The sequence below is a fragment of the Pipistrellus hanaki genome, assembly GCF_964339955.1.
Source record: "Pipistrellus hanaki genome assembly, chromosome: 4".
Lineage (NCBI taxonomy): Eukaryota > Metazoa > Chordata > Mammalia > Chiroptera > Vespertilionidae > Pipistrellus > Pipistrellus hanaki.
Window position 1 is genome coordinate 15,655,509 of NC_140506.1, and position 14,987 is coordinate 15,670,495.

A 14,987-nucleotide genomic window follows, 5' to 3' on the forward strand; every position below is an offset into this window, starting at 1 on the left:
GTTGAAGCATTAGGAAACTTTATTCAAAATCAGATAAAATACATGTCTAATATTGTCATTACTCTACTAGTTTAATTGAGAAGCGGGCGAGATTTAAGCATGTCTATCCACCCCAGACTTTTTAATTTTTTTTTTTATTATGACCTAAAATACAATTAAAATAATCTAATATTACTCTCAGTATTTACTGATTTTTAGTTTGTTTGTTTTAAGGAACAGGGATTACATAGTAAAAATTCAGTATAGATTTCTTATAGACTTTCATTTAAAGTAAAATTATGAATTTGGATAATCAGAAATGGTCCCTTAACAGACCAGAAAATCATATAACAACAAGTATAATAAGGGATTGGTTTTGTTCCCTTTAGATGCATTCTTGAGTTTTGTGCTATCATCACTCACACTGATTTCAAGATTTTTCTCTAGCCCACAAACGCAGATCAAATTAGTACTTTTATTACTCCTTTTCTATTATAACAGTGCAACTGTAGACTCTGAATATGTGAATTGCTTTTCCATTTTTAGCTTAGCAATTGTGTCAAAGTGGGGTGCATTCATATTTTTCTTTTTGAATGAGGTGACAGCAGTGATTTAACATGTACCTCTTGATGATTTACCAGACTAAGTCCAATCACTATTATACTTTCTCAAAAGACAGATGGATAAAAAGCTTGCCTAAAGTCATCTTCTTAATGATTAGAAGAAGGTACTTTGCAGAAATTTGCCTTCCATTGTGGCTTTAATTTCTCAATATGTCTTCCTAGTATCATGGATCAATGACGGATATATAGAAACAAAAGCTTGAAAATAGGATTTTGGTATTTTCTTTAATTTGGGAATTTAGAGGCTCAAAATTATTTTTTTCCCCTTATAGATCTGACCCATAATATTTGCTTAGAATATCTCTTTGATTTGCTGATGATTACTCCCTTGGGCCTCTTCTATAACATGGTTGAATAGCAGTCTACTCAAGGAGAAGTAATAGTTACACCCTTCAACTCTCATAAGAGAATTCAATCGTTCATGCAATAAATACTTATTGAGTGCCAACCATATGCTAAATATACCATTCAGGCTGCTTGGATTATATCAGTGAATAAAAAGATAAAAATATTTGCCCTTGAAGTACATCAGTAAGGTTGCAGAAAGTTAAAACACAACACTGCGTTTGCAATTACTGTGTAACACAGAACACTCATTTCCATGTATTTCATAAAGAATATATCCTCAAAAACACTTCAAAACATTTTTATCAAAAGCATGCTAGAGAGAAATGATGCTTGTGTTTGTTTGCTAGAGTGTTGTAACAAACTATCACAAATCGGTGACTTACATAGCAGAAATGTATTGTCTCATAGTTTTGAAGGCTACGAGTACAAGAAAAAGATGTCAGCAGGGTTGGTTTCTTGGCTGGCAGAAATATCATTGCATTTGCCTTTATCATCACATGCTGTTCTCCTTCCAATTTTCCACTCTCCATGTGTATCAGTCTCTGGGACAAAATTTCCCAATTGGGGAATAAGGGTCACATTGGATTGCCTCCCATTGAAACATCACTTTAACTTGACTAATTATATCATCAATGAACCTCTCTATAGTAATAAAAGCATAATATGCTAATTAGACCAGACAGCCAAATGAACTTCCAGACATTATTCCAGATAAAGCCAGGTCGGCGGGGGCTGAGTCAGAGGCAGTTAGGGGTGATGAGGCAGGCAGGTGAGTGGTTAGAAGCCAGCAGTCCCAGATTGCAAGAGGGATGTCTGACTGCCAATTTACTAGGTGTACCAGTTAATAATGCAGATTTTTTTCCCAATAGATGGAGTTACATATACATTGATATATATGTGATTTCATATGTATGCTATTTTGTTGTATTGATAACAAGCTTCAAAACTTCATATGTCAAATTTTCTGAAGATGTTACTATATATATATACACACACACACACATATATATACACACATACACACACACACACACACACACACACATATATATACTTAAAAAAGTCAAAATTTGTGCCAAAGAAAGAGCATTTGCGGGCAGTAATAATTCATTACTTTATTTTAAAGAAAAAGTTATTGTATACTTTGGGAAGTTTGTGGTGAATATGCTCCATCTCAAGATACTTGTGAACACTGGTTTAAATGCTTTAAAAGTGATGATTTCGATGTGAAAGACAAAGAGACAAAGAACATCTAGGTCAGCTGTGAAAGTTTGAAGACCAACAAATATAAGTATTACTAGGTGAAGATGCATGTCAGACTCAAAAATAACTTGCAAAAAGATTCAGTGTTGCTCAGCAAACAATTTCCAATCATTTAAAAGCAGTGGGAAAGATTTTAAAGGAAGGAAAATGGGTACCACATCAACTGAATGAAAGACAAATGGAAAACCGAAAGGTCATCAGTAAAATGTTGCTTCAACAGCACGAAAGTCTTTTTTGCATCGAATTGTGACTGGCGATGAAAAGTGGATTTATTTTGAGAATCCCAAATGCACAAAATCATGGGTTGATCCAGTTGAACCATCGACATTGAATGCAAGGCCAAATCACTTTGGAAAGAAGACAATGCTCTGCGTTTGGTGGAATGTTAGCTGTGGCAGCATTAAGAGCAGGCGGGCAGTAAGGAGTTAGAGACCCTGGACTGCAAGAGGGATGTCTGTCTGCCAGCTTAGGCTCAATCCCAAGTGTTTCTTCATTCCATTCGGCCTGTGGGGACCATGCTTAGGTCAGCAGCTGGACATCCCCCACGGGATCGCAGACTGTGAGAGGGTGGACACTGGCTGAGGGACCCCACCAACCTAACTCAAGAATTTCATGCACCAGGCCTCTAGTTTTAATATAAGTTCACATTCTGACATACTAAGGATTAGGATTTTAAAATATGAACTAATTTTTATACATGGAATCAAACTATAGTTTAGTTTTATTCTTTTGCATGTGGCTTTCCAATTTTCTTAGCACTGCTTATTGAAGAGGCTTTTTTTCTCTCTCTCCATTGTATGTTTTTGTCTCCTTAGTAAAAAAATTATTTGCCCCAATACATGTGGTTTATTTCTGGGCTTTCAGTTCTGTTCCATTGGTCTTTATGTCTGTTTTTCTGCCTATAGTATGCTATTTTGATTATCATTGCTGTGTTATATAATTTGAAATAAGGTAATTTAATACCTCTTGCTTTGTTCTTTTCCCCCCTGAGGATTGCTTTGCCAATTCAGGGCCTTTTGTGCTTCTATGCAAATATGATGACTTTGTGTTCCATTTCTTTTAAAAATGTCATTGGAATTTTGATGGGGATATAAAACTGAAATTCATAGATACAGACAGCAGTCTAGTGGTTACCAGAGCAAGGGACTGTGGGGGTATTATAAGGGTAAAAAGGGCCAAACATATGGTGATTTGATTTTGTGTGATGTGCACACAATGCAATATACAGACCATATATCATGGAAATGTATACTTGAAATATCATTAACCAAACCAATGCCATCCTAATAAATGTAATTAAAACAATAAAATTCAATCTAAGAAAATACTGCAACTAAAAGAAGGTGGTGATGTGTGATATAACATCAAATAAAATGCTACTTGAAGCAAGTCATTTAAAATTATGAGAAGACATGCCTTTGGCTTGAAGAATCGCTTAAGGAAAAAATGTGTCGATTCAACACACACACACACACACACACACACACACACACACACACACAAGCTGTTTTCTGCTTCTGTGGTTCTTTTTTCAGGGAAGCCTCAAAGTTTAAAACTGAAGCAAAGTTGGTCTTATCACAGGTTCAGTCAAGGAGTATGTCACAGGCACTTAGATGCAGTCCCCCGTTCTCACCATCCTTTATTCAGTTAAAGTATTTTATGGTTGACAGGGATCTGAGGTGAGGAGGCTGGGGAACATTACATCAAAAGGCTTCAAACGCCAATGCTCTTTCTCTTAAAACTCCAAATCTTGACAGCTACAGATGCAACCTCAGAAGACTACAATAAGCTCTATGATCAAGAATGAATAAAAAATAATTTTATGTTGGCATGCTGCTATTTCTACTTATTAGTAACTATAAATATAAAATCATTCTGATTGGTATTCTCAGAGGGAAGGTAGGGGTGGGGAGGTGGGTACTAGGATATCACTCAAAGAACTTGTATGCATATATGCATAACTCCAGTACATAGACAACAGGGTAGTGAAGACCTGGGGTGGAGGGAGGGGGTAGAAGATGGCCAGAAGGGTTCAATGGGTAAGAAAAAAGGGAACATATGCAATACTTTCAACAATAAAGATTTAAAAAAAACCCACAAAACTATATAATGAATTAAACAACAAATTCAAGCGGTATTATAGTTTGACAGATGATTGTTTAACATGGATAAAGACTGAAATTGTGAACTGTGGGGTGCAAGTTGTTAGTTGAAAATTTGTAGGAAGGTATGCTGATATCTAAGCAGGAAGTTAAGTTTTTATTTTTTAATTTTTAAATCAGATCATACTCATCTAATAAATGCATCGAAGCAATCCATTATCCCACAATTTAGGAATACTGAAAATCTTGGAGAGTGAGGAAAAGGAGTTTAAGAGGAAAGCTACAGAAAAAAGGAATTTTCACAAAAAAGAGGAAACTTGCATTCAACAGAGAGCAGTTTCTTAAATGTCAGTACGATGTGTGCTGTAGAAAGTGTTAATAACAATTCACTGCTTGAGCAAGTGGGGATTACACATTTTCTCTGACTGAGATCTAAAACCATGGCATTAAATGGAAAACTTAACAGAAGTTGATTAATACTGCATAAAATGACTAAAAGAGAGAAAAATGTACATATAAAACCAGTACTATCCCTTTTAAAATGATGTTTTTAAATCTCTGGATAGGAGGTTTGGCAGTTAAAATTAAACCACGTGATATATAACTGATATGTACTTACTCTTTTTTTGTGTGTGTTAACCTCTCATTTTATGATTCTTATTTTATGATATAATTTCACTAGTTATTTCTTCTTCATTATGAAGCTATTTGTCTGTTCTATAAATAGTTATTTAGCATTTATTATCTATTTGAAATCCAGACCCATGCTAACTTCTGTAGCAAATAGACCCCCATGTTGTCATTTTTGTTAATATTCTAATGCACAGAATGGGAAAAGAACCTGAGCAATATCCTTGAGAAGATGTTGCTTCAAAACATCTTATTTCTGTCATGGAGGATAATATATTTATAGTACCAGAAAAATCTAATTTTTAAAGGTAAAAGGATGACTTTCTCTCATTTTAGATACTCAAGAATTTAACTAAATTCCAGATGCATGCACAGTAAAATCCATGAGTGACTTCTTAATATGTTTTAAATTCCTAAATAAATGCTTGGCAGTGGATGCTGTATAGTCATTTTAAGAATGAATAACTCTAATGCCTTTGACTGTTTTCTCAATGCTGAAATGCCAAATAGAAGAAAAATATTGCCAGAAGCATAATGGGAGGAAAACACTGACTTCTTAACTAGCTCTGTGGTTGTAAAATGAGGAAAAACATATTATTTTCTAATATGCAGTTTGCCTTTTTTTCTCCTCATTTTGTGCTGCAAGAAAAGTAGCTGGATTTAAGAATACATGGTTCCTTTTGCCTATGCTATGCAGGAGATTTACAAAGACACAGCACTACTTATTCTAATAGAGGAGAAATTAAAAACAAGTTATTAATGTCTAAGCCAAAATCAGTTAAGTTATGGTTAAACAAGAACACCAAACTCAACAAAGAGAAAACAGAGGAACACAGTGTTAGAAAAGAAAGACCAGAAATAAAAGGTAAGCTTAATGGAATTGAATTATGGGTAGTAGGGTGGTATGGGAATGGGAAAGTGAGGATGAGTAAAACATAGATACATTTTATTCATTAGAGACTAGGTGTAGCATAGCCGACTCTTGGGTCCCAGACTTTTATTGATGTCATTCTTTTCTATGTGGCTTTCTGCATTTCAGCTACAACAGTTCAAGTTATGAAAAAGATTGACCACTAATGGATATTTTATCAAATGGGTCTATTAAAAGGGAAGCTATTTTTACCCCCAAATAGCCTCCAACTAAAACATCTAATAAAAGTTATTGATCATGGACCAGCCACAATCATTTCTGCTTAATACACAGTAATTTGATATATTCATAAGTGAGAGTCTGGTTAATGGATATGTCTGAAATTCATCATGTGATCACCTTGGAAATATTTCTGTCATCTAAGAACTACAAATCCTAATTGATTTGTTCACTTTGGAATGACAAAACCATCCTGTACCTTTTGCTTTTAAATTAAGCTTCTATAATCCCTCTCTGATTTGCTTTTTTCTTACCCGATCAATAAAATGAAAGCAATTCTGAAGCAAATGGACCCTACAGACCATCTCTAAGGAATTCCAAATAGGTCCATTGGAAAATGTAGTTAAAATTCAATAGGTTGTTGGTAGAACAATTGATTTGGAATTCAACATTTTAAATATAAACATCTATGATTCTGATTAGAATTTTTTTTCACACAAAGTTCTTCCATTTGAATAAGATCATTACTGTAAAACTGACAGAGCATTACTTTGAAAGTCTTGAACATGTATTTTCTCTCCCTTTAAATCTGGTTGTGCCATTTTAAATTTTACACTTGATATTCTGAAACATCTTTAACCATCTGGTAGTTTTGTGGATAATTTAGCCTACAACTACATGTGGCAATTTATTTCAAAGTAGCTCCCATTAAATTCTGATCTTTAAGTGTTGGGACTTCGGTTTTTAAATATAAGTGTTGTAATTATATATTTCTAGTTGTCCTAAGGCTTTAACTATAAGTGAGGTAATTGTATCCAATAAAAATATATAATTTTAGGCTCTTTATCATGGTGGAACTGCTGTTGCCTGCATATGGTAGGTCAAAATGTTTAACCAATAGAGGAACCAGGGGGGTATTTGTGAGGAGTATACACGATGGCTTTTTTCAGATTTTATTCAATTTATATTTGCTTTCTCACTGGAAAAGACCTTGAAGCCTTCATAAACTTTCATAGCCCCTTGGTAATTCTGATACAGTGGGAGCCCTCAGAATATATCCAGAAACCTAATGAGGTCATTTATAATGGGTAGACAGCAAATTTTCCATGATGTATTTACTTATATCTTCTGTAAAGATATTTGAAAATAATGATAAAGGAAAAAAGAAACAAACAAACAAACATGTGCAATATTAAATGAGAAATTTCAAGAGTGTTATTTTTATTTAATTAATATAGAGGGAATGATGCAAGGAAATGATAATTTCAGCTTGAATTGCTCTAGCAGTCTAGCACAGGGAAGAGCAGAACATAAAGAATGACTTCAAACAAGGTTGAAATAATCACTCAAGTGTTGCTGGGAATAGGAGAATCCCATGCAGGAGCATGAACATAGACTTGGTTTCAGAGCCATACTACATATACTTAGTAATTAAGATAGTTATGTAAAATATAAGGTATTAATACTTTTTACTATTTATTTTTTTTAAATTGATATCAGAAAGGAAGGGAGACAGAGAGTGCGATGGAAACGTCAATGATGAGAGAATCAGTGAAAGATTGCCTCCTTTATGCCCATACTGGGGATTGAGCCCTCAACCCAGGAATATGTCCTGACCAGGAATTAAACAAAACATGCCCTCATAGTTCATAGGTCAATGCTTAACCACTGAGCCATGTTAGTCTGGCTACACCTGTACTATTAATTAGAAAATGGAAAGCAGTTTTTAATGGGGAGAGGGAGACAGTCATTCATATAACTTTCATATTCTCTCATTTTCAGCTTAGAAATCCTAAATAATAAAAGCCTAATATGCAAATCAACCGAATGGCAGGACAACCGGTTGCTGTGATGTGCACTGCTCACCAGGGGCAGATGCTCAATGCAGGAGCTTCCCCCAGCTTGCATTCTCCCAACCTGCAGACCCCAGGCCAGCCAAGGCAGGTGCTAGCAGCCCCCCCTCTCAATTGTCGCCCTGCAGAGGGAGGTGACCAATGGTGGCGGTAGGGGAGAGCAGGGGGAAGAGGGGGAGGGTGGCTGGCAAGCGGGTTGTTGCCCCAACAGATCGGCCCTGATTGCTGGTCAGACTTAGGGTCCTTGCCCATGCATGAATTTTGTGCACTGGACCTCTAATTATATATATTATAAAACTATAGTTGGAATAAGACTCAAAGCATCTTGGTAGAAAGGTCTGTACTAGAGTTTGAGCAAAAACAAGGGTACTCAAGTTAGCAGTAGAATTAGAATGTCATGGTTTCAAATGTCTGATTTTTTCTATCTTTTCTGGAAAAGTAAATATATAAATATATATATATATATATATATATATATATATATATAAATCTAACATAAACTTTACCAGACTAATTCTTTCATTTACAAGTTCTTTTACTTAAAATTACTAATTATTAGAGGAAACAAGTAAAATTTTTCTTGAATAGGCAGAGGTAAATTAATAAATTCTTTGATTCTTTTACTTTCCTGATAATGTTATGTAGCATGTCACTATGACATATATGCAAAAATGAATATACATACACAGTTTGTATTTGTATATAAATATTCACTTGTATGTGTTTTATTACACTAAATGTTTAACCATAACTATATATTGCTACCTTCAAAAGGAAAATGTCATCATGGTAATGATTAGTATTTGTGTATGAGTGTAACCAAGAGAATTATGTGACCAAATTGCTTCTACAATTCATACTATGAAGATATTTTATGACTCATTCACATTTAATTTTTAGTGCCAGACTTTGTTTTCAGGATTTATGTTTCTTCTGCTGTACTCTATTTAATAATGAGAGTACACATATTGAGTCACCTATCTGAATACATCAAATTATAACAATGTATATATTTTGCTTTTGGTTAAATTTAATAACAAATATTAAAATTCATCCATGTTCTACAGGCAGGATGCTCATTTAGTAGTCAATTCTGTGTTTGGTATTTCCATTCTGAGGTCCAACATAGGAGTTGAAAAGTTTCTCATTACAGCAAATAATTTGCCTGCATTTTTAAAATGTCAAGGTCTGGGAATAATTTCTGCCAAATAATAGAACATGATAAAACTATTTGACCTGACCAAGTAGCTTAGTTGGTTGGATCATCATGCCCATATGGCAAGGCTGCAGGTTGGATTTCCTGTCATGGCACATACAAGAATCAACAAATGAATTCAAAAGTGGAAGAACAAATATCTCTCTTTCTCTCCTCTCTCTCTCTCTCTCTCTCTCTCTCTCCCTCTCTCTCTCTCTCTCTCTCTCTCTCTCTCTCTCTCTCTCTCTCTCTCTCTCTCTCTCTCTCTCTCCCTCCCTCTCTCTGTCTTTCTCTCTCTCTCTAATAAATAAAAACAAATTGTTAAAAAATTGATGAGGTATATTTACTATTCTGAATTTGCACAAAGGAAATACAGACTAATGGTAAGAGATGTGTTCTTAATATTTCACAGATTTGCATTTTTATTATGATCAGAATTAGAGTTTTTCTCTAGCCAAATACTGTTCTATTGTTTGTGAATATTTTCATTCCTGACATTACATTTCCTCTCCTGTGCCTAACAACATTGCTAATTTCTGTTCATTCTTAATAAGTTGGTTCTAGATTTTCTCAGAGCAAATATTCCCTAATAAAGGCAGTTTTCCCCCTTGCTATTATTATCATTAAAATCATTTTTTTCTAATTAGATCTTCTGTATTCAGAGTTATCATGAAAGATTGGTGAAATTAATCAAATTCTCTTTTTTTGAGGTCGTCATGCTTACACATGTATGTCTATCTTTTTATGGCTTGGCTTTGAGGAGCCCAAGACATTGAGCTTCTGTTATAATTTCTATTTTCTCTGGCCTCAAAAAGATGAAAAGAAAGTAAATAATTCAACTAAGGCCTCCCTTGTCCTAATATTGGTATAGTGCAAGGAGAAAAATCTGCATTCCAACCTCTGTATGTCATAAGAATAAAAAATAACCAGAGAAGTTATCTAATAACAACACATTAAAATGGCTAAGTACTAGAACTGAATTGTCCAATACATTAGCCACTAGATACATAAAACTATCAAGCACTTGAAATTTGGCTACCATGACTGAGACTACTTTTTATTTTATTTGATGAACATTTGGTGACTTAATTGCAATGTGCTTCAAGGATAACACATACAGTCAGTTTAAATAACATAGATAAAATAAGGTATCTTAATTTTTATGTTGACTGCATATTAACATGATGCTTTTTGATACAATCTAAGATACAGCTGGCATGGTTTGTGTAGCCTTTATAGAATTGTTCTAAAATGAGAGTTTTAAAATAAGAGTGTAGACATGAAAAGTACTTATCTTTCTGGTAATAAGGGGATATGACATCTTAGGGGTGGAGGAGAATCTTTGAGCAAAGCACTTCTAATACTTATAAAATACAAAGACATACTTTTAACAGGCACTGTTGAGCAGACAATTACATAAAGGAAATCTTCACAGATTCCAAAGAGTAAAAAAAAAGCAGAAATTCAGAAAGCCAAACAAGCCCTCTACACATTAAAAACATAGACTATCAGCCAAGATTTGCATTCCTGGATGAGAAGCCATTGGGGTAAACACTAGTAGGGACACGTAAATGGTAATTTTGACAAATTGCTAGAGGCTAATTGCAGACTAGCATGATAAATCTTGAGGTCTTCATCTTGGGAAGTCTAGAATTTTGTGAGTTTTACCTCTAGACACTCACAAAATTGTACACTCCAATTGGAAAGGGTGCAGGCTGAGCTGAGGAAGCCCCACCCTCTGTGCATGAACTTTGTGCACCGGGCCTCTAGTTAGGCTTCAATTAGCTTGATACTAAACTACTCCTGACTGTGATATGGAAAGGAAGCTCTGGACACTGGCCTACTCTTGGAACCCCAGCTGCTCCTTTTCTAGGACTGGCTTCTCCCAATAAACTTTGGTTCCATTAATTGTTTTTGTCCATGACTTCATTCTTTGATTTTTATGAGACAAGAACTCAGACTCAAACACCACCCACATTTTTGGGTATCAGTAGTATAAATATTTAAATCAGTAACTTCTTTGCTTATTATCATTATCAAGAATTATGTACTAGATATTACTATAAATGCTATACTTTGATGATTGGCAGCTCAAGGGTATTACCACAAACATGTGAATAATGCTTTTTTTTTTAAAATATATTTTATTGATTTTTTTTTTTTTTTACAGAGAGGAAGGGTGCGGGATAGAAAGTTAGAAACATCGATGAGAGAGAAACATCGATCAGCTGCCCTCCTGCACCCCTCCCCCACCGGTGTGCAGGAACCAAGGTACATGTCCCTGACTAGAATCGAACCTGGGACCCTTCAGTCCATAGGCTGATTCTATATCCACTGAGCCAAACTGGTTTTGGCAACTAATGCTTTTCTTGACCTTATGATGGCCACAGCATCACTACATGAAAGGAATTTTTCAGCCCCATTATAATCTTGTGGGACCACATCAATGATCAAAACATATAATGTTGTGCATGACTGTATATACTTACAGACACTTCATACTGATTCTGTTTCTCTAGAGAACCCTGATTGATATACTCATTTATGATACAAATCCTTGGCAAATTAGGAATTTCTGAGAACTCAATTTTATCAAGAGCTTCTAAAAAACCCCACAAAATCTAACATGCATAATGGTGCTAAATTGAACACTTTCTCCATCAAAACAAGTCAAATATGCAGAAAATAATTAATATAGTAGATCTAAGACCACTTTCCTTACAAAGGTCTGCTTGCAATTTGGCCCTTACCTGGCATCTGAGGACTTAGATTTTGAGAGACTTCCCACTTCTCCCGATCTGAAACTTAAGCTGGTTTGTGGTACCTAAATTGTGCACAAAATATGGTTTATTCTGAACATCTCTTACCTCTGGCAATCTGGAATTCTGATGTGCATAGGAAAAGAATGCATACATGACCAGACCCCAGTGAATTCCCTAGGCATTGAACTATAACAATGTGATATCCAGTAATATTTCATACCTTTCATTGCATCTGTGTGGGCCATGGCACCATCTCTCGCCAAATAGAATGTGAATGCATCGGTCTGTCTTTTTTATGAAGGCAACTGGCTGTAGAGGGTCCGGCATTTGACTTCAAGACCTAGAAGATATCAGAGAGATAAATGGAAGGAGACTAGATGTATGAATCAATGCTTAGGTGAGATACTATCACAAATCTGGAACACTTAAACTTTACCAAACTGGAAATAAATCCCTGTTTTCTAAACCACTGAAACTCTTTCCTGTTACAGCAGACAGCATTGCCCTAAAAAATACAGATAAAATAGTTATAAAAGGTGGGGGAGAGATTTGTATATTGGAAGGCTAATACTTAAAAATAAGAAAAATCTTTATTTAAATGAGTTAACTTTCAAACTTAAAATGTCCAATAAAGATTAATTGCTAAAGCAGAAGGGATTTTATAGGTATGAAGCTAACAGAAACTAGGAACCTAAAATATGCTATAGAAAGAAATGAAAATTGAATATTGCTCACTAAAAAGTGATAACATTGGCAAAATTATTTCAAGTTTGAAAAAAGAGCAAAAGGATAGATGGAAAAATGTTTGAGTATTAAAAGTAAATATATGCTGATGCAATAGGTATTAAAAAGTAAGATATGCCAAAATCGGTTTGGCTCAGTGGATAGAGCGTCCGTCTGTGGAATAAAAGGTCCCAGGTTCAATTCTGGTCAAGAGCATGTACATTGGTTGCAGGCACATCCCCAGTAGGGTGTGCACAGGAGACAGCTGGTCGATCTTTCTCTCTCATTAATATTTCTAGCTCTCTATTCTTCTTCCTTCCTCTCTGTAAAAAAATCAATAAAATATATGTATATTTTTAAAAAGTAAGATACTTCTTACTATCTTCTCCTGAAAATTTAAAAAACATTTTAAATGATAAATACCTAGAGAATTCTAGTTTTACAACAACTGACACAAGAAGAATGAGAAAAATCTGAATATTCCTAAAAGTATTAAACATCTCACTCATCGCCACTGTCCCCCAATGTAGGCCCAGATAATTTTACAGAGTTCAATCAGGTTTTCAAAGAATGGATTTTTCCAGTTTTATCTAAAATATTCTAATAATAAAAGGTCCCTAAAATGTTAAAGGTCCCTAATTTTTATTTTATACTAGAATAAGATTGACACCATACTTTTAAAAAACAATATAAAAAAAAAAATTAAAGCAGCCCAGCCAGTGTGGTTCAGTGGTTGAGTGTTGATCTGAGAACCAGGAAGTCAGGGTTTGATTCATGGTCAGGACACATACCCAGGTTGCAGGCTTGATCCCAAGTATTTTTTTTTTTAATTTTTTTCTTGATTAAGGTATTACATATGTGTGATCCCAAGTGTTTTTGTGCTTGCTATAAAATCTTGTCTATTGCAAATTGTGACATGGACTTGTGACCTACTGTACAGTAAACTGTATGTATCCAAAATTATCACTATTCTTCCTATAATAATTTGATTTTGATTCTTAAAATTTCTCCATCCAAATAATATCAGGGTAGCTTTATTTCTCCTTCCAATTTAATTTCTATCTGAAAATTTTACCCTTTAGGAAACCCATAATGAGTATTATTTCCTATTACCAAGAATTTGCTTTCTAAATGTCATACAAAAGTGACTGACATTAGCCATCTGTCCTGATTATACTAGAGTCCTTTGTTGTAACAATTTGGATGACATGAGGCATTTTTATTGCTCAAAGATTTGGTGTTTTTTTTGTGCCACTTTTTCAATTTGATTTCCCAAGCTCACTTTTGTAAGCACCAGTGTATATGGTAGGGAAGTGTTATTAAAAAATATGACTGACAAGCCTTAGCAGGTTTTGCTCAGTGGACAGAGCCTCTGCCTGTGGACCAAAGGGTCCCAGATTTGATTCTGATCAAGGGCATGTACTTTGGTTGCATACTCCTCCCTGGCTCAGTCCCTGGTCGCTTTCCCAATGGCAATCTTAAAAAAATAAAATAAAATCTCCAAACTCCCCATATTCTAACCCCTTCCTGTCTACTTCTGGCTTTAACTTTCTTGGCATGGCCACTAGCATTTTACAACACACTGTTTTTTATTTCACATTCCCAATATGTTCTTTTCTATAGCAAATTATATTGTCAAAACCTTTATTTGTGAATTAAAAATTCAGTTCCCTTATCATTTAATTTTTCTCAAAACAATGAAGTAGAATCTGGTTAAGCTGCTGGTTAGAACTCTTTAAGAAACCAAGGGCAAAAAAAAGAGTGTTTCAATGTGCCAGGGAGAAATACTCTCAGAAAATAGGACAATTTCACGAGCACATTGATTTTTTTGTTACTTGTTTTGTTGTGGTTGTTTTGGGGGTTGCTCTTTTTTTTGTGTGTTTTTTTTGTTTTGTTTTGTTTTTGGTGGGTGTGAGGGACTGCTCCAATGATCCTGAGGTAAAGGATAAGTGGAAATTTAAGAAACTATTCTTTAACAGACAAGGAAAGAGCTACCAAAGATAAGAGTCTGAGATGTCAAATTTATTGAGACATACTAAGATTTAGAAAAGACAAAAGGAAAGGTGCGATATTCTGTTCTGTTTATTAGGAATTTCTACCTTTTCAGCGAACAAGAGTAGGCTGTCCTCTAACAGAGAGAGACTGGTGTGTGACTGGGCTATAGTGAAAAGCAAAAATGTCCTCCAGATCAACTCTTGTTTCCAATAAGAGCTGCCTCAGTATTATTAAGTTACTATGTGCCAGTAAAATGCACTCCTGTTAACTCCCACAATGGAAAGCTATGTTTTATGAAAACAAATGTTTCTTTTCCTATATATAGAGCTTAAAGTTTTTTTGTCTGTTAGATGAAATAGCCTCTAAATAAATCATTTTATTTTGTCCAATACCTCAAATAGGAGCATTCTTCTTTCATTGAAAT